This window comes from Lactuca serriola, chromosome 3, assembly GCF_051521515.1.
Source record: "Lactuca serriola cultivar US96UC23 chromosome 3, Lser_US96UC23_V15, whole genome shotgun sequence".
Classification (NCBI taxonomy): Eukaryota; Viridiplantae; Streptophyta; class Magnoliopsida; order Asterales; family Asteraceae; genus Lactuca; species Lactuca serriola.
Genome location: NC_136410.1, coordinates 247023501 through 247043944, shown reverse-complemented (window position 1 = coordinate 247043944; position 20444 = coordinate 247023501). Strand labels below are relative to the sequence as shown.

At 36.6% G+C, this 20444-nt stretch overlaps 1 long non-coding RNA gene across 1 annotated transcript; it reads left to right on the top strand.

Moving 5' to 3' along the window:
- The first annotated feature begins 18937 nt into the window (after positions 1 to 18937).
- On the top strand, positions 18938 to 19521 carry LOC145094861 (uncharacterized). Its single transcript, XR_013703611.1, has 3 exons — positions 18938 to 19075; positions 19184 to 19255; positions 19419 to 19521. It is a non-coding gene; the product is annotated as an uncharacterized LOC145094861 (long non-coding RNA).
- The last annotated feature ends 923 nt before the right edge of the window (positions 19522 to 20444 follow it).

Genomic DNA, 20444 nt, shown 5'->3' with positions numbered 1-20444 from the left:
TTAATTAAATGGTTATCCCTGCCAAAACAATAGATAATTTCAAATCTTTTGAATATTGGTTATTTATATGATAAATATAGATTATTTAAAATTATTTGGTAATTATCTTATGACTAAAATTGGATTAGTTCAAATATAGATAATTACTAAATTAATTGTTTAATTTAAATTATTTGTTATTTGATCCCTTTTGTTTTGAAAAGTTCAAATTCTTGCCCTCAAGTCTTGAAATTTGAATTTTGTAATTAAAAGTTTAATTTTGAATAATTTAAATTTCAAACCCTTAGAGTTTTACAAGTTTAAAATTCAACCCTATACTATTATATATTATTACAAGCTTAATATATATATATATATATACATATATATATATATATATATATATATATATATATATATATATATATATATATATATATATGTATAACTTGAAATGCTAGTCTTACCGTTAGTAGGCCTCATTCACGAAGTCCGTCTACAAGGTGGGTATAAGGTTGCTGCCTATAAAATGTCGCTTAATGGGTGTACACTCACACCCACCGCTTGCTTGACTGGTGGAGGGTCATTAGCCGAACGGGTAGGATAGGCCAACCCTCTCCTCATTAAAAGTATAATGTAAGATACAAAGTAACTACATGCTTTATAAACTCCCAATCTTTGTTACATTAGGGTAAAATGTGAAAATGATGCTAATCCATGGAATTACACTTCGTACCCTTGTCAAACGTTGGCAGAGCGCGTGTGGTTAACCGGTACACTAATTTGGGGATGACATTGGTAGCGAAGGGTGAATCGATGTTTGTCATAGATCAATGCAGTGTGTGTGGTTTACCGGCACATTGATTAGGTGATAGAGATATTGAGTGCACCATGTTGATTCGCATGGTTATTCATAACTTGTTTGTGATCCTCGGTATCCCAGTCGCAAATTTGACGTGCATATCAAGATTTAAACATGCCATTGAAAGGTTCAATTAATCTTAAAGATCTAGGAGTTTTCAATACATTTAAAACCTAAATTCTTTTTCTGTTTTTCATGGTGAGAATTAGTGAATCGTCATTCACTTACCTTCAAGTTATTTACTTTTAGAGTATGTCATCCCTTTCTAAGTTGTAAATAATGTTGTTGGATCCTAGCCCTAATTTCTCATTTGGGTGTTTAATTAGGGATTCATTTCTAATCAAACTTTGTTCCCTTCTTTTTCAGATGTCTGCAAACAACAACAACAACAACACTTCTGGGTCATTCTCGTTGATGAACCTGTGCCAGAAAGTGACATTTGATGGGTCAAACTTCAACGAGTGGATGAGGTATATTCGCATGATCACACGCTACAAGGACAAATAATATGTCCTCGATGAAAAGCTTGAAAAGATCATCCCAGGTGTTGCTACTCCAGAAGAGATGGCCGCCTTTGAGGCCTACGAGCGTGATGCCACGAAAGTTCACTACATCATGCTGGCCACCATGAACCTCGAACTCCAAAATTCCTATGAGGACATGTATTCGTATGAAATGCATCAGGATTTGTTGGACAGGTATCACCAGAGCGCGAGGCAAGAGCGCTATGAGATCATTACTAACATGATCACCAGTAAGATGGGGAGTGGAGAATCTCTAACCTCTCATTTGCAGAAAATGCAGAGGTATGTTGATCGTCTTCTCAAGCTTAATGTTAAGTTTGATGAGGATTTGGCTATCGACATAATCCTCCACTCCTTGCCCTCCTGCTACAACCAATTTAGGATGACCTACCACATGAACAAGGAAGAGGTCTCCTTGAGCAAGCTCCAAGGACTTTTGAGGACTGCTGAGAGAAACTCAAAGACAAATCTGTTGCATCTTCCCCTGCTGTGGCCTCTCCTGTGATAGCAATAGGTCATGGAAAGGGTAAAAAGAGGAAGGCTCCATGTAAAAGCCACCAAAAGGGGAAGCCCCGTGATGGTTCATCCTTAAGTGGGACCAAATCAGGCCTTGCTAAACCCTCCTCCGATCCCAAGGAAGCAGAGTGCTTCTATTGTCACCAAAAGGGCCACTAGAAACGAAGCTGCCCTCTGTATCTGCAAGATATAAAGGATGAGAAGATTAAGCCTACCTTTGCAGGAATATATTCTATTAAATCTGATAACTCATCATTTGATACTTCATGTGTTCTTGATACAGGGTGTGGTTACCACATTTGTTCTGATATGCAGGGCCTAAAAAGAAGTGGGGAGGTGGAACATGGAAAGATGAACCTGATTATGGGAAACATAAGATCGTCGCCTGTGACCAAAGTCAGTGTTTATTCTTTAGTGTTGATTAATGGGTTAGGGATAGATTTAAACAATTGCTGTTATTCGCCAGATATGGCAAGAAACATTATTTCATTTCATGGGTTGTTTAGACAAGGTTTCAGATATTCTTTTGACAATAGTAATGGTTTTATTAATGTTTATTTGAATGGTGTCTTTTACTTCAATGCATTACCTTGTAATGGGATTTATGAATCTGTGATGGTTGTTGATAATTTAGGAAATAATGTTATGAATATTGATTCGTCTACTATTCTAGACAAAGCATGCTTTTGCATTGTCGCCTTGGCCATGTCAACAAGAAACACATAGCCCAACTCCAAAAGGATGGAGTGTTGGAGTCATTCGACCTTAGGGACGATGACACGTGTGAGTCTTGTTTATTTGGGAAGATGACCAAGTCACCCTTTATTGGTACTTGTGAAAGGGGTGAGGGTCTACTGGATCTCATACACACCGATGTGTGTGGGCCCTTTAGATCCATCACAAGGGATGCTTGTCGCTTCTACGTGACTTTTACAGATGATTATAGCAGATATGGATATATCTACTTAATCAAGCAAAAGTCGGAAACCTTTGAAAAGTTCAAAGAGTTTAAGAATGAAGTGGAGAATCGGCTGCGCAGGAAAATCAAGATGCTTCAGTCAGACCGACGAGGAGAGTACCTAAGTCTTGAGTTTCACGACTATCTAAAGGAATGCGTAATTGTTTCGCAATTAACGCCTCCGAGGACGCCACAATTGAATGGTGTGGCTGAGAGATGTAATCGGACCTTGTTGGACATGGTTCATTCTATGATGAGTCAGACTTCATTACCTATAGCCTTCTGGGGGTATGCCTTAGAGACTGCCGCCCATATCCTTAACTTAGTTCCCACAAAGAAGGTTACCAAGACTCCTCACGAGATGTGGATAGGGAAGGCTCCCTTGTTTGCACATATCAAGGTTTGGGGTTGTGAGGCTTTCGTAAGACGAGAGACTCATGACAAACTCGAACCTCGTAGTGAGAAGTGTTATTTCATCGGCTATCCGTAGAAGTCTTTTGACTATCTTTTCTATAGACCGAGTGACAATGTTGTCTTCGTTGCTAGAAGTGGAGTTTTCCGAGAAAGGGAATTGATAAGCCAAGAAGACAGTGGGAGGAAAATTGAACTTGAAGAGATTCAAGATCAAAGCAATGAAGGAACCGCTGACACTGGCACTCAACATGAGGAGGAAACTCCTGTTGAAACTTTTGACGAGTCCTTACCTCTTCGACGTTCCACTAGGGCTAGTGTTCCACCCCAGTTGTATGAATTTCATATTACTACTGAAGGGGATACATTTATTAGTGATAGTACACTAGTAAATTTGGACGAACCTAGCAGCTACAAGGAAGCCATGGCAGGACCGGAGTCTGCTAAATGAAAAGAGGTGATGGACAGTGAGATTCAGTCCATGTACAACAACCAAGTTTGGAATTTGGTTCATAATGTACCGGGTCGTACGACAGTCGGGTGCAAGTGGATCTTCAAGAAGAAGATGGACATGGATGGGAAAGTGCATACTTATAAAGCGCGTTTGGTTGCGAAAGGCATTACTCAAATTCCTGGAGTTGACTATGATGAGACCTTCTCGCCAGTTGCGAACATAAAGTCTATTAGGGTGATGCTCACAATAGCTGCGTTTCATGATTATGAAATATGGAAGATGGACGTGAAAACCGCTTTCCTTAATGGAAAGTTGGCTAAGGATGTTTACATGAATCAGCCAGAGGGTTTTGTCGATGCGAAACATCCAAATAGAGTATGCAAGCTTGAGAAATCCATTTATGGATTGAAACAAGCGTCTCGCAGATGGAATCTTTGTTTTGACGAGAAAGTTAAAGAGTTTGGCTTTCTACGAAGCGAAGATGAATCTTGTGTATATGTCAAAGCCAGTGGGAGTATAATGAGCTTCCTCATATTGTATGTCGATGACATACTACTCATAGGAAACGATGTCCCAACCTTGCAGGAGGTCAAGTCCTGGATTAGGAAACGTTTCGCTATGAAGGACCTCGGAGAGGCCGCTTATATTCTGGGAATAAGAATAGTAAGAAACATGGAAAAGACACTGATAGGACTCAGTCAGGATACATACTTGGATAAGTACCTAAAGCGTTTTAGTATGGAAAATTCCAAGAAAGGGGAGTTGCCAATTCAAAGCAATACCAAGCTGAGTAAGACTCAGAGCCCGAGTACAGAGGCAGAGATAGCTGATATGAGCCGTGTACCTTATGCTTCCGCAGTAGGCTCTATCATGTACGCTATGACTTGTACTCGCCCTGATGTGGCCTTTGCTTTGAGCATGGTCATCATATATCAGGGGAACCCTGGTAGAGCCCATTAGATTGTAGTTGAGAATATTCTTAAGTACCTACGAAGGACCAATGTATGTTTCTAGTCCTCGGTGTGAGTGATGACTTAAGGATACGAGGGTACAGTGACAATAGTTTTCATACGGATCGGGATAATTACCGATCGCAGTCAAGCTGGGTCTTTACCCTAAACGGAGGAACAGCGACTTGGAAAAGTTCCAAGCAGGAGACTGTAGCTGATTCAACGTGAGAATCAGAGTACATTGCGGTGAGCGAAGCATCAAAGGAGGCTATATGGTTGAAGAACTTCATTGGAGACCTTGGAGTTATGCCATCCATAAAGGAGCCGATGGAAATTTTCTATGATAATGAAGGAGCAGTTGCCTTGACCAAGGAACCGAGACATCATGGTAGATCTCGACATATCGACATAAAATACCATTTTATCAGACATCGGGTAGAAGATGGACTCCTCGTTGTGAAGAGGGTATCATCAGAAGAAAACCCAACAGATCCCCTTACGAAGGGACTGAGTAGGGTCAAACACTTGCAGCACGCTAGGAGCATTATGCTGAAGGATGATATAAGTTTGGATTAGATAGGAAACGTGTAATAGATAGTTTGTACTTGACATTTGATAAATAAATAAAATTGTGTTACTTATGAGTAAAGCTACTATCTTGTGTTGGTTATTTATCTGTCTTTTCAATTTTGCATGTTTTGACTTCCTGAATGAGAGGATTATTCAAACAGTCCATAGTCGGTCATATTTTGGAAGTAGATATGAGTGAAGACTGTCATCAATTGTTTGTAGATTGTCTAAAAGGTTTTGGTCATAGTAAAGGTTTACTGCAAAGTTCATAAGTGCTTATCAATATGATTTGAGCATTGGAATAAACCCGTATTTGCTGGTATCACTTCGTGGTATTTCACCATAAGTGATCGCAAAGCGATAATATCATATAGTCTTAAAACATAGAGATATGATTATTGTTTGTTGGTCGGTTATGCATTGATGATGTGTAAACGCATCAGTAACTTGATGTTATGAAACACATTGTTGTGCATAATTCAATTAGTGAACAATGGATGCATATGAATCGAAGTTGATCTGTTCCTTTTATTCTATGAGAATAAAAGTGATATCTTGGCCACTTGATGATTTGGTTTGACTTATGTGCCAGGCCCAGTTAGAATGAAGTTGATCTGTTCAACTAAATTCTATGTCAAACAAATCGGAAATCGAGGAACAAATGCTAGACAATAAGCATTTTCAGCATGATATCCAGAACAGATGATTATACGTTCCCTTATCTGAAGGACAATTTTCTGATTAGAGTTGACAACGAAGTATAAGAGCTATGATTGCTAATCGGATTCTGAAGTCATATGTGAGATATAATTACTAGACTTATCCAAGTGGGAGACTGTTGGATTAATGTCTAAGCCCGTAACTATATTTGGTACATACTTGACCCGGTTGTGCATGATCCTTTTGGGTTGCCTTCTCTAAAGCAATTTGACAAGGTAATTTAAGGAGAGAGAGGGAAGTTATGGTTTATTAATATATTATAAGAATAATATATTAAAGGAGAAATCATATTTATTTAATTAGTATTAGTCATAAATTAATTAGGAATTAATTTGATAACTAAAAGAGATTAATTAAATAAGGGGTATAAACTGTCAAATGCATGATAGTTGAGGTTTGGGCTGGGGAACCTAATGGACTAAGGGGGAACAAAATTATGTTGAGGTTTGGGCTAAGGAACCTAATCTAGAAGGTTCTATGGGGTGCTTGGTGATTAAGCTGTCCATTAGGGTTTAGGCTGAAACCCTAGCAGCCTACAAGTATAAATAAGACCCCTAGGCTATGGAAATCAGTTACACTTGATTCCAAGAGAACCCTAGGGCCGATTTCAACATCTCTCACCCTTTCTTATATTGCCTTCTTGCTTGTGGGGTTGGTGACCCATTAGAGGAGTTACAATTGTGACTCTAAGCTCAAGATCAAGAAGATTACAAGGATTCAAGCTACTTGAAAGAGGTAAAACACTTAGATCTGTTTTCTTAATGATAATTTCGAATTATATATGATAGATCTAGTTTTGCAAGTCTTGGATTCAAAGCATGTACAATAGAGACACCTAGATCCAAGCATTAGGGTTTGTATGAGCACATAGGATTGTTCTTATGCATAAAAACCATCAAAAGCATGTAAAACGAGCATCAACTATAAAAATAATTGGTGAATACTCACAGGTTTATAACATAGTATAGTTTGAAATCATGAAAATCGGAATATTGATAACTGTTTCCAAAAAAATTATTACTAAAATAAGTAAATAAGTTTTCATGAATAGAAGTTCATTGCTAAAACGAGTAATAAAGTTTCGTAGCTAAAATGAGTATACAAGTTTCATTACCAAAATGAGTATACAAGTTTCGTTACCAAACTAAGTATACAAGTTTTGTTGATAAAATGAGTATACAAGTGTCATTGCTAAAATGAGTATACAAGTTTCATTACCAAAATGAGTATACAAGTTTCGTTGCAAAAATAAGTATACAAGTTTCATTTCTAAAATAAGTATACAAGTTTCGTTGATAAAATGAGTATACAAGTTTCGTTGCTAAAATGAGTATACAAGATTCATTACCAAAATGAGTATACAAGTTTCGTTGCTAAAATGTGATGTAAGATGTGTATGTGCATCAAGTTTCCATTCATGAGTTCACAACCCAAGCCTAATGACCGAATCGTACCCTATTGACTACTATGTGTATCGCAAACATAGAGAATAAAATGGTAAATTGCACTCAAGCAAATTATGTGAGTGAGGAGTCGTCTACCTCCTGATACTGCTATCCATAATAACCATAGGCTCAAAAGAGTTAATGAGTTGTGTCGAATGATTCCAGGGACTTAACCGCGATACAGTCCTCATGAATTAAAGTAACATATACATACATACAAAATATAGAAACCAAGTTTCATACGAGTCAAAATAAATACAACGAACATAAATAGTTTACGACATGCTTTTCCATCCGAAAACATTTAAAAACCGAAAATAAGGGGATTTGTGAATACTCACAATGCATTGAGATGATGCAAAAGGTGCCTTGAAACACGTTCCACTAGTACCACTACCGATTCCTACAATAATGGTATACACTAGTGAGTCTCTAATCGAAATCTAACACTAGTGTATACTTACTACTATAATAGAATTATGTCAATATTGCGTCAAAATTAATATTGTTAAGTTACAAACATTTTTTTGAAATGGTGAAAGTTTATAACTCATGTGATTAAGATTATTTTGGGATATTGTTTTCCAGATTTTTGTAATATTAATTGAGGGTATTTCAATATATTTAATGGTGTTTTAAACTCCTAAAAATCCAAAAATATTATTAAACAGTTTCCAAAATTCATCAAGTTTTACATTTTCGTTCCAAATATAGTAGAGGTCTTCCAGAAAATTTTCCTTGAATTTTTGATGTGATTAACAATTTTTCCAGATTTTAAAGCCTTCATAAAAATATAAATTCTTGAAAAATAGTATCCAGATGATTAAAATTCCCAAACTTTTTATAATACTGTCATTAAATATACTTAAACTGGGAAAATATAAAAATGGGTTTCTAAATAGTTTAACCCGATTTTATTATATTTGTACATTTATTCTAACAAAAATGGAAATAAATAGAAGACAGTTTCCAAAGTCACCCAAAATTTTTGTAAGATTGTTATTATACATATAGAAGTTGTGAGAATATAAAAGATATTTTTCAATTAGTTTTTCAATTTAGAATTGGTTGGTCTCTTGAATAATCAGTAATTGGTTAATAATTATCAAACAGTTAAAGTAAATTTAACAAAAAAAAAATTATACTTCATTTGCAGTATACATAATCTGGGAAAAATACCAACGATGATTTTTATATACAATAATCCAATTTTGTGGATTTAAGTATATTTAATCTTAGAAAATAGGAGAAAACTAGCATACTTAATAGAAAAATGATCCAAATTTTTATTTAGAGCTCTAATATATTATAAGGTATTTTGGTAAATTTTCATGAATTTTGGATGAGTAGAAGTCTTTTTCCCATTATTAGTCCACTATGAATACAAAAATCAGGAAAAAATAGGTATGCATAATGACAAATTCTGAAAATGTATTTCTAAGTATTCCACACAAGGTAGAATCTGTGAAATATATTATATAGCCTTTTCACATTTCTTAAAGTGGTTTTATGATTTATTTGAATTAAACAAAGAGAAAATTCAAAACCATACCAAACAGTAACAAAAGTCGATGAAACTCATTGAGATGTCATCATTTACTTTAGGGGTTATCCACAAATTTAACTACAATTTATTGATCTCATAAATTATTTTATATGAATTATTACCCTATTTTCATGCAATAATTATAATATTTCGAGAAAAATGAATTATTTTTTGAACATTTGTAGAAGTTCTTATTTTGTTGGTGGAAACCTAGGAAAAATCGGATTTGCTCAGAAAAGAAGTTTTTGATATTTATTTGGGAGTAAATCCTTTATGAACCAATTTGAAAGCTTTTAACAACAAACTTTGATCATCAAGCATCTAAGCTTAAAGATCATCACATGCATGTTGTGTTGAAGGCCATTCATGAGTTTTATATGGTCACAAATCATTTTTAAAAGAAAACTTAGGGTGCATGTGGTGATTTTCCCCCCAAAACTTGTAGAAAAGTGCATTATGTTGATTTTGACTTAGGTTTTGGTACTTGGATTTCACCATTTATAACATGCATGTTGTTTTTGGGTGAAATCCTACCACCATCATCATCAAGACCGTGAGTGTGAGCAATTGTTCATGATTTTACAATAGAATGGAGTAGAAAATGGAGAAAATCCAAGAAAAAAATAGTAAACTTGAAGGAATAGTGAAGTAGAAATCGATTTTACCTTCAAGAACATGACAAGATGATGAAGATTTCGAGTTTGGGGAGTGTTCTTGGGTCCTATTTTCTGGAAATTTTGTGGTTTAAAGGGTGGAGAAGAGAGAAATGGAGTGGTGAAGGTAGAGAGAAATGAAAGAGAATAAAGGAGAAGTTGGAGTGTGAGAGAGAAGAAAATTTGATTATGTATGTGTTGGGAAGAGAAGGAGTGGCTTGGGAGAGGGGAGGCCGAAATATTGGGTGAGAGTGGTTCCCTCTCTCTTGTTTCTTTTATAAAAATTCAAATCTTTTATAAAAATATCAAACTTTTTATAAAATGTGCACCCTAGCGATGTTTTTATGCATAAAACTCTTGATTTTTGACTTATAAATCAAGGGTAAATGTTAATAACTTAATTTTTATTTTCCTTGATTGTATTTCATAATAATTATTATGATAAGATAATATTATAAGGTTCATAATTATTTTTCTAGGATTTTTAAGGTTAAAGTTTTTAAATATGAGTTTTTATGGCATTTAGGGTTTTGGAGTTTAATACATCTTTGGATATCAAAATAAATTGAATCTTTGAGACTTCAAATTATTTTTGTGTTTTCTAACACTTATTCAAGTTAGAAATCATGTTTGTAATTTATTTTTATTGGTTTATTGGCATTCTATGTAGTGATTCCGAGATTCAAGCAAAATTGAGGAATCAAGTATACTAGTCCTAGTTTTCAACTTTGAATTAAGTTCCTACGAGACTAGGACCAAATTTATCCCACTAGGTCAAGTGGATGGTGTGTGTATATGAATCATGAAAAGCTGTTAGAGTCAAAGGGTGATCCGAATTAGGATAGTCACTACAGTTAAGTAGTTGTAGAATCCACATATCAATGTGAAATCTAAGTACACTATCCATCGACTCTACTTGTTTCCTACTTTTCAGTAGGTTATAACTTAGCATCTAGTTACAAAGTCTAGTATGTGTCGTTCCTATATGTGCAACTAAGTTTATTCAAATCTAGAACTCTCTCAAATTGTACGGTTGTCACACTCACTAACGTTGATTGTCTAGCATTGTTTAAACCTTCAAAAGTGATATTGCCTAGTCCCAATCATAAAACAAAATTATAAGTCTTGGGTCTTTATTTTCTTAGTTGATTGTCTCTTACCTGACTTCTTCCCTGGAAGCATGCTTGTCATATGCATCAAGTCTCTTGTTCTATTGAAACGTTGAGCATAACCTAATGGCTTACCGTGATTGCATAGTAATCAACATAAATGTTACTTGTCTGGTCCTTTAAGACAAAGGGTTATTCATGTCTCTGATCTCCTAATCTAAGGTATGACATGGTATCATAATGAATTGACGTTGAATCTTTGATTCTAGACTATAAATAACTCTATGATGCAAGGAATGAACCATCTCTTGCTAATGGGTTATTATTAATGATGATTCACGCTGATTCTGACTCAACATGACTGAAACAATCCATTCTTTCCATAAATTCTTCTTTATAATTTTATGATTCACCGTATGATAGCACACACTAATTAAAATTCGAAAAATATGTGTCGATGGGTACATCATTGTCTGTGATACATTACACGCACCTACCTACTCTTTCCCAACAATTCTTTTATTAAAAAGTTAATAATTCATTGTATTAGCCATATACTGATAAAACTTCAACACTCTTTGCCGATAGGTACATTTCATACTGGAATGTATTATACGCATCATACCACTCTTGCCATTTTATTCTAATAAAACTAATTGATGAGTTAGTGTATGAAACCACATGCTCATGAGATCTCAAAATACTATCTTAATGAATGATAGTTTAAGCCTACACCATCAGGAGACATCACAAACTTACTAGGTAACCGTCACAAGCCATTTGCTTATCACTTACGCTGATGTTCATTGTCGATGATGCTATGTCTCATTGATGTAACCTCCCTATCGCAACGGTAAATTTTGTAAAATGATTATATATATCTTTCAACATCTTGGGATACGAGATTTTTTCGGCGACGATCTTTTCAGTCATGATTATGTAAAAAGGAAGAATCTTTTTGGTCTAAATTTGGATTTATCCATCCTACGTAACTTTTACAAGCTAGTCAAGAAATTGCCCCCCCCCCTCTCCCTCTCTATCTCTCTCTCAACTATCATCTTCCACAAGCTTTGACCATGTCAAAGCCTCAGTACGAGTTTTCCCCGAACTCTAATGTTATCAATAGTCCGAATGACCTTGACTCTCCCATCATCATTCAAGCAAACAATATGGTGTTATTTGATGACATCCCAAAGCAGTTAGCAAACTCGGGAATTGAAGATTTCATCGACTATATCAAGAGATGTCCCCTTCAATATGCCTTTTGTAATTTCGTAGATCCATTGTACCCTAAACAAGTATGTAAGTTCTATTATTCATGCTCTTTTGATTCTGATACTCAAACCATTACAGGAACCACTGAAGATGCTGAATATAGCGTTACTATTGATGTAGAATCTTTTTGAATTGCTCTTCGACTTCCTCGATTAGAAAATTATTCTGAAACTCCCTCTAAAGAAAGGTGCAAGTCTGTCCGTGAAGGATTAGGTTTCATATTTAATCTTAAGGGCACCACTTGTGATCCGAAAAAATACACTCTTCGTCAGTGTTTTGGTGTAGGATGGAAGTGCTAAACTAGGGTTATTGGGAAATGTCCTGGACACAAGACTGGGAGTTTGGATCAACTAAATCTTTTTTAGCAAAGGATTTTGTTTTATATTGTTTAGAACAAAAGATCGGATTTTGCTCAGCTTTCTATTAAGTAGGTGATTGACAAAGGATTTTTTTTTATATTGTTTACAACAAAATATTGGATTTTGCTCAGCTTTCTCTTGAGTAGGTGATTGATTGCATCACTCAGAACAAGAAACCAGTATATGTTCCCTATCCTCGTTGGCCTGGACTAATTTTAGCTTGCAAGGAAGGCTATGTTGAAAGTCATGGGATTATCATTCTAATTCATGCTCTCTCCTCTAATATCATTAATTCTGCTCATACTGAAGATGATTTGCATATTATTGTAAGGATGCAAAGATGGATTGACAAACCATATGTGGTTGATGATGGGTTTTAGCCATATGAACATCCCTATGTGCACATGCAACCCTAATGCTTGGATCTATGTTTCTCTAATTGATCATACATTGAATCCAAAACTTCTAATGGCTAATATACAATAACAACAATAAGAAATTAGAGATTAGAAGTTTACCTTGAATCACATGCTTGATCTTTTTGTCCTTGAGGCTTTAGAGTCACAATTGTCACTCTTCTAATGGCTTACAAACACCAACTAGCAAGAAGATGATTTAGGAGAGAGGAGAGAGGAGGAAGAAATCGGCCAGGGTTTCCTTAGAGACAAGAGTACCGAATTCCCTCAGCCCTAGGGGTCTATTTATACTTGTAAGGCTCCTAGGGTTTCACCCTTAAACCCTAATTAGATATTTTATGGCTATCCTTAGCCCTAGAAATCGTCCACCCCTTATCTATAAAGGATATATAGCCCAAAGTGCAACCATCAAACAATTGACAGTTTATACCCCTTTATTTAATTAATCTCTTTAAGTCACCAAATCAATTCCTAATTAATTTATGACTTATATTAATCAAATAATAATATTATTATTCCTTATATTATTCTTATAATATATTAATAATATTCCTTCTCTCATAAAAAATCATCCTGTCAAGTTGCTATGGTGAAGGCAACCCAAAAGGACCATGCTCAACCGGGTCAAATACTTGCCTAATATAGTTGCAGCCTTAGACACTATTCCAACAGTCTCCCGCTTGGATAAGTCTAGTAACTATATATACAAGTATATTCCGATTAGCAATTGTAGCTCTCAAAGACGCTATCAAAGTCCGATCTAATCAATCTTGTCCTTCAGATAAGGGATCGTACAGTCCTCTGTTTAGATATCATGTTGACAATTCTATGGAACAATTTGTCTAGCATTTGGTTTCTCGATCTCTGATTCATTTGACATAGAACTTAAGCGAACACATCAATTCAGTTCTGACCGGGCCTGACACATAAGTCAAATCAAATCATCGAGCGGCCGAGATATCGCTTTGACCCTCTTGGAATAAAATAACAGATAAACTTCGACTTATCTGCATTTACTTATTCATTAATCAACTATACTCAACAATGCATTTTATAACATCAAGTTACTGATGCGCTTTTGCATTATCAATGTAGAACCAATTAACAAATAACAAACCATATATCTTGGTTTTAAGACTATATGATATTATCGTCTTGCGATCACCCTTTTATCATATTCCATAAGGTGATTCCAGCAAGCGCGGGTTTGTTCCAATGCTCAAAACTAGTTCATAAGCACTCATGAACGTTGCAACAAACTTTTGCTATGTTTAATACCATTTAGACAATCTACACACCAATTCATGACAATCTTCATTCATACCTACTTCAAACATATGAACGATTGTGGATAATTTGAACAATTCGATTATTGTTAATAAACTCAATTATTCTGGAAGTCAAAACATGCAAAATGAAACAATAGTTAAACAATTAACATAAGACAGTAACATTACTCATAAATAATACTCTTTTATTTAATCATCAAATGTTAATTAAATTTATCTATTACACATTTCTACTACTATCTAATCTATACTAATATCATCCTTCAGCCCAATACTCCTAGCATGCTGCAAGTGCTTAACCCTACTCAGTCCCTTTGTAAGCGGATCTGCTGGGTTATCTTCTGATGATATCCTCTTCACTACGAGTTGTCCTTCTTCTACATGATGTCTAATCAAGTGATATTTTCTGTCGATATGTCGAGATCTACCATGATCCCTCAGCTCCTTGGTCAAGGCAACCGCTCCTTCATTATCACAGAAAATCTCCATGGGCTCCTTTATGGCAGGTACAACTCCAAGATCACCGATGAAGATCTTTAACCATATTGCCTCCTTTGACGCTTCGCTCGCTGCAATGTACTCTGATTCGCACGTTGAATCAGCTACGGTTTCCTGCTTGGAACTTTTCCAAGTCACTGCTCCTCCATTCAGGGTAAAAACCCAGCCCGACTGCGAACGGTAGTTGTCCCTGTCGGTCTGAAAGCTGGCGTCACTATACCCTCGCACCTTCAAGTCATCACTCCTCCGAGGACTAAGAACCATTCCTTCGTCCTCCGAAGGTACTTAAGGATATTCTTAACCGCAATCCAATGGGCGCTGCCAGGATTCCCTTGATATCTGCTAACCATGCTCAAAGCAAAGGCTACATCAGGGCAAGTACAAGTCATAGCGTACATGATAGAGCCAACTGCGGAAGCGTATGGTACTCGGCTCATTTCTGCTATTTCAGCTTCAGTACTCGGACTTTGAGTGTTACTCAACTTGGCATTACTTTGTATCGGTAATTCTCCATTCTTCGAGTTTTCCATACTAAAACGTTTTAGTACTTTATCTAAGTAAGTGTTCTGACTAAGTCCTATTAGTCTCTTACTTCGCTCTCTATTCCCAAAATATAGGAAGCCTCTCCGAGGTCCTTCATAGCGAAGCACTTCCCGAGCCAGGACTTAACCTCCTGCAGAGTCGGGACGTCGTTTCCTATGAGTAGTATGTCGTCGACATACAGAACGAGGAAGCTTACTATACTCCCACTGACTTTGACATATACACATTATTCATCTTCGCTTCGTACAAATCCAAACTCTTTGACTTTCTCATCGAAGCAAAGATTCCATCTGCAAGACGCTTGCTTAAGTCCATAAATGGACTTCTCAAGCTTACACACTCTATTCGGATGCTTCAGATCGACTCTCTGGTTGAGCCATGTAAACATCCTCGGCCAACTTCCCATTAAGGAAAGCAGTTTTGACATCCATTTGCCAAATCTCATAATCATGAAATGCGGCAATAGCTAGCATCACTCTAATAGATTCTATCTTCGCAACTGGTGAGAAGGTCTCATCATAGTCAACTCTGGGAGTTTGAGTAAAGCCCTTCGCAACCAATCACGCTTTATATGTGTGTACATTTCCATTCACGTCGGTCTTCTTCTTGAAGATCCCTTTGCACCCAACAGTCTTACGTCCGGGAACATTATCAACCAAATTCCAAACTTGGTTGTCATACATGGACTGGATCTCGCTGTCCATCGCCTCTTTCTATTTTACAGACTCCGGGCCTGCCATGGCTTCCTTATAGCTATTAGGTTCATCTAGATTTATTAGTGTACCATCACTAATATACGTGTCCCCTTCGGTAGTAATATGAAAACCATAAAACTGGGGTTGAACTCTAACTCTTTCGGAACGTCTAAGAGGTAAGGACTCGTCAATTGGTTCAACCGATGTTTCCTCCTCGGGTTGAGTGCCAGCGGTAGAGGTTCCTTCATCTATCGACTCTTGAATCTCTTCATGCTCGATTTGCCTCCCACTGTCTCCTTGGCTTATGAGTTCTTGCTATCGGAAAACTCCTCTCCTTGCAACAAAGACAACATTGTCCTTCGGTCTATAGAAGAGATATCCAATAGATTTCTGCGGGTAGCCGATGAAAATACATCGCTCACTATGACGTTCGAGCTTGTCGTGAGTATCTCGTCTTACGAAAGCCTCGCAACCCCAAACCTTGATATGTTCCAACGAGGGAGCTTTCCCTATCCACATCTCGTGAGGTGTTTTGGCAACCTTCTTAGTAGCGACTCGGTTAAGGATATGGGCGGCATGTCTCTAAGGCATACCCCCAAAAAGAGATAGGTAGTGAAGCACGACTCATCATAGAACGAACCATGTCTAACAAGGTTCGATTACGCCTTTCTGCCACACCATTCAACTGCGGTATCCTAGGTGGCATCAATTGTGAAACTATTCCACACTCCTTGAGTTAATCGTGGAATTCAAGACTTGGGTACTCTCCTCCTCGATCGGATTGAAGCATCTTGATTTTCCTACCCAATTGATTCTCCACTTCATTCTTGAACTCTTTGAACTTTTCAAATGTTTCTGACTTTTGCTTGATTGAGTAGATATACCCACATCTACTATAGTCATCGATAAAAGTCACATAGAAGCAGTTCCCATCCTTCGTGGTTGATCTAAACGGTCCACATATATCGGTATGTATTAGGTCCAATAGACCTTCACCCCTTTCACACGTACTTGTGAAGGGTGACTTAGTCATCTTTCCAAGGAAACAAGACTCGCATGTGTCATCTTCCATAAGGTCGAATGACTCGAACACTCAATCCTTTTGGAGTTGGGCTATGCGCTTGTTGTTGACATGTCCAAGACGACAATGCCACAAGGATGCTCTATCCATACCATTGAAAGAATCCATGCATAAAAAAATCATTTCCTAAGTTATCTACAATCATAACAGTCTCATAAATTCCATTACATGGTATAGCTTCAAAATATAAGACACCATTTAGCACTACAAGAAAAATAGCCTTTTACGACGTGCAAACCACGACACTCGGTGATTTATGTTACGCAAAGGAGAGTGACATTAAAAGAGTGTCGTCTATTCAAAAAATTTAAGGATTTAGGTCACGCATTATTGCGTGCCCTTAAATAGTCTCATGTAAAAAAATTAAAAACACGGAGGGCACTCGTGCGTCCTCTGTGAATGTCGTTTTATATTTTTTTTAAGAAACGCGCGTCTCTAAGAGGGAAAATGAAATCCCCAAATTTTTTAAACACCCGCCTTCTTCTCCTACATTCATTTCCATATGACTCTCATATCTACCCTACATCGTCTCCACCTCTCACCCACATCCACTGCCTCACAAAATTTTCACAAGCTAACGATTCCATAGCCTATTAGCGATTGAGGGTTATTTTCACATCTGTTCTACTTCCCATCATCCATCTACTTCTGCCCTAGATCCGACGATTGAAGATTACAAATATGTGTAGGGTTTTATTTTATTTTAAGCTTCCAGTTCTCCTGTTTCCGTGGTGATCGACCGGTGGTGAAACGATTCAGCGCCAAAAAAAGAAGCGGCTCTCCATTCTCTTCTCGAATGAGATTTCTAAGGATTTACATCGGTATCTCAAACGACTTCAACTCTTTTCACAGATTTCTTCCCATCTGATTTTATGATTTTAGATTTCTTATTGGCGACTCATTTCCTCTCCCATCGAAGGGCCTTCAAAGGTGCTTTGTTTATTACACTATGGTAGCGGAGATGACGGTGTTGTTGATAGCCCTAAACAATAGTCATCTTAAAAGAAATTATCAAAGAGAAAGGTACGTATCAGGTCTAGAGTTCTTATATAAAATTAGGTCAGCTGTACCCTTCTTATATAATATTAATGAAATCGATTTTAAAAGCAAGCCATAATATTGATTTTGAAATCGAGCCCCAGATTTCGGAATGTAGCCCTGCCTGTTACCATTAAAATTTACCCCTGCTTCTGATTTTTTAGCTTCCTGGTCAGGCCGACTAATAGAACTATTCCCCACAAATCCTTTGACTTCCGAAACATCACCCCCATCCTTGTTCTTTCCCATAACCTTGTTACTTTTCCAACTTTGCCCCTGTTCAATCTTTGAATCATTAGACATTCCTTTCATTAGCTGAATATTCCCATAATACCCCTGCCCATTTTTACCTCCTGTCTTCCCACCTCTATCAAAACTAAATTCCAAATTTTCCTGATTATTCCCATCATACCCTTGATAGCGAATTCCAGCAGAAGCCCCAGAATTTCCAATTTTCGGATAATTCCCTTTTTGCCCCTGCTTGCGGTTTCCAGCAAAAACCCCTGAACCTTCATTTTTCGAGAAATTCCCTTGATGCCCCTGACTCGAAAACTGTTTTTCCCCCCCCTGTAGCTTCTTTTGAAAACAAATTTCCATTATTTCCTTTGGTTTTCTTCACCACATCAACAAACCCATCATTTTGTTCCTTAACTTCTTTAGTGCTGGCAAGAAGCACTTGCATAAGATCCACAGTAGCACCTTCTTTTCCTTTCTCTATTTTACTTCTCTCCTCTTCTTCTTTCATCTGAATAGCAGTAACATCAATCGAGATTAGTGGAAATTGGTTTTTATTTTTTATAGTTGATACTTGAGAAAACCTTATATGTTTTTTTTTTATTTTGTGAAAATTAATTCCAGGTGAAAACAGAAAATGGTATGTTGTGTTAGAAAATGACAATCATACCCTTGGTCACAGTAGTCTCATATCATTATTTCCATTCTCACCTTCACTCCAATGCCCATTATTAGAAGAAATCAATGAGCTCCTTGCCAGCTGCTGCTGCTGGAAGTCGGTCTGATAATGAGATGAAAGATGATTGTTGCCAACCATCCTTGAAGGATTTGCAGCATAAAGTTTCTCTTGGTCATGCCATACACTGTTATATAGTTCATGGTTCTACATAAAGTGAAAACTTTTGCTTCTAGGTCATCCAAATGTACAATGTGATTTTTCTTAACATCAGGTACAAATGTAGATTTTTCATAACAGCAGTGAAAATCTTAATCAGTTGAATGTGTGTTTCATAACATCAGGTACAAATTTACAATGTGATTTTTTTATTCAATTACAGGGTAATCTTATTCCGGAAGGCCATAAAGTTCTTATCTTTTCCCAGAGTTGCATAATGCTTGATATTATTCAGGTTTGTTTCAATGCCTAACTAAATTGGCTATGTTTCTTGTTCTTTTTCTTAACCAAAGTTTATCAAATTTGTGAATATTATTCTGACTTGTTTTGATATTTATTTTTGATATTTTGTTCTTAATGTTGGTTCTAACTTCTTCTTTTTTCTTTTTTTTAAACAGTTACAAGGGACCTGAATAGGGGTTTTCTGAATTTGTAGTGATGGCTGCAGACACTGAAGATTTTGAAATGATTTCCCATATTCAATTCCTTACTAAATATAAGGTATATTTCCCATATCCCATATTCCATTCCTTACTAAATATAAGGTATGACACCTGAAATTGTACAAGGGAGGGGCCATGATAAGGCCGCTGATTGGTGGAGTGTTGGAATTTTACTTTTAATAAATCACTATTAAATTCCCATTACTTTTAGCATGAGGGTAATAATGTAATTTTGTTCGAACTTGTATCTGTATCAGTTCTTAGTAGAACTTTTTTTTAACAATGGAGAAGGATGGATAATCCAAAAAGGAATCACGGGTGGCTATGATTCTGTTTTCCATCAGATCTATAGTCATATTGTAAAAATCATACCTTGAGCTATAGAACTCAAACGGACCCCAAACCAGTTCCCAAAGTTCACAAATTGAGTTGGCTAACTTTCTTAAGCAGCCAAACTTCACTGGTAAGGACTTTATCTATGTGCAAGAATGGAATCTTTGCTGTTAGGTCTGATCCGGGTCTGTTCTGATATGTCATTTTGTTTTCATCATTTATAAGGCTTGGAAAAGGATCCAGAGTGATTCCAAGTTTCTATATGTTCCTGATATTATGAATTTAAGATCTGGAGCAGATGGGGTGTTATTTCCGATTATAAATTGGTTAGAATTGATCCAGACTCCAGATCAGTGGGCAGTCACCAGCTTTTACTAGTGTTGTGATTGTCCACAATGTGAATTTTATATCCGGAGCTTGGGAAATGCTTTTCATTCAATTCCAACTCTGAGACTTTCATTTGTATGTCCTTTACTTCTCTGAATTTTGGTATGGACGAATTCTACTCACAAGTTGGGTAGAATTGGCCAACCTCACTTGACTGTCTTGTTGGAGATAAAAGTGATACACCTTTTTGTAAAATTCATATTTAATTCATCCTTTGGAGTTAGAAGGACTTCTTTATAGTTCTGGAATCCTGAACAATCA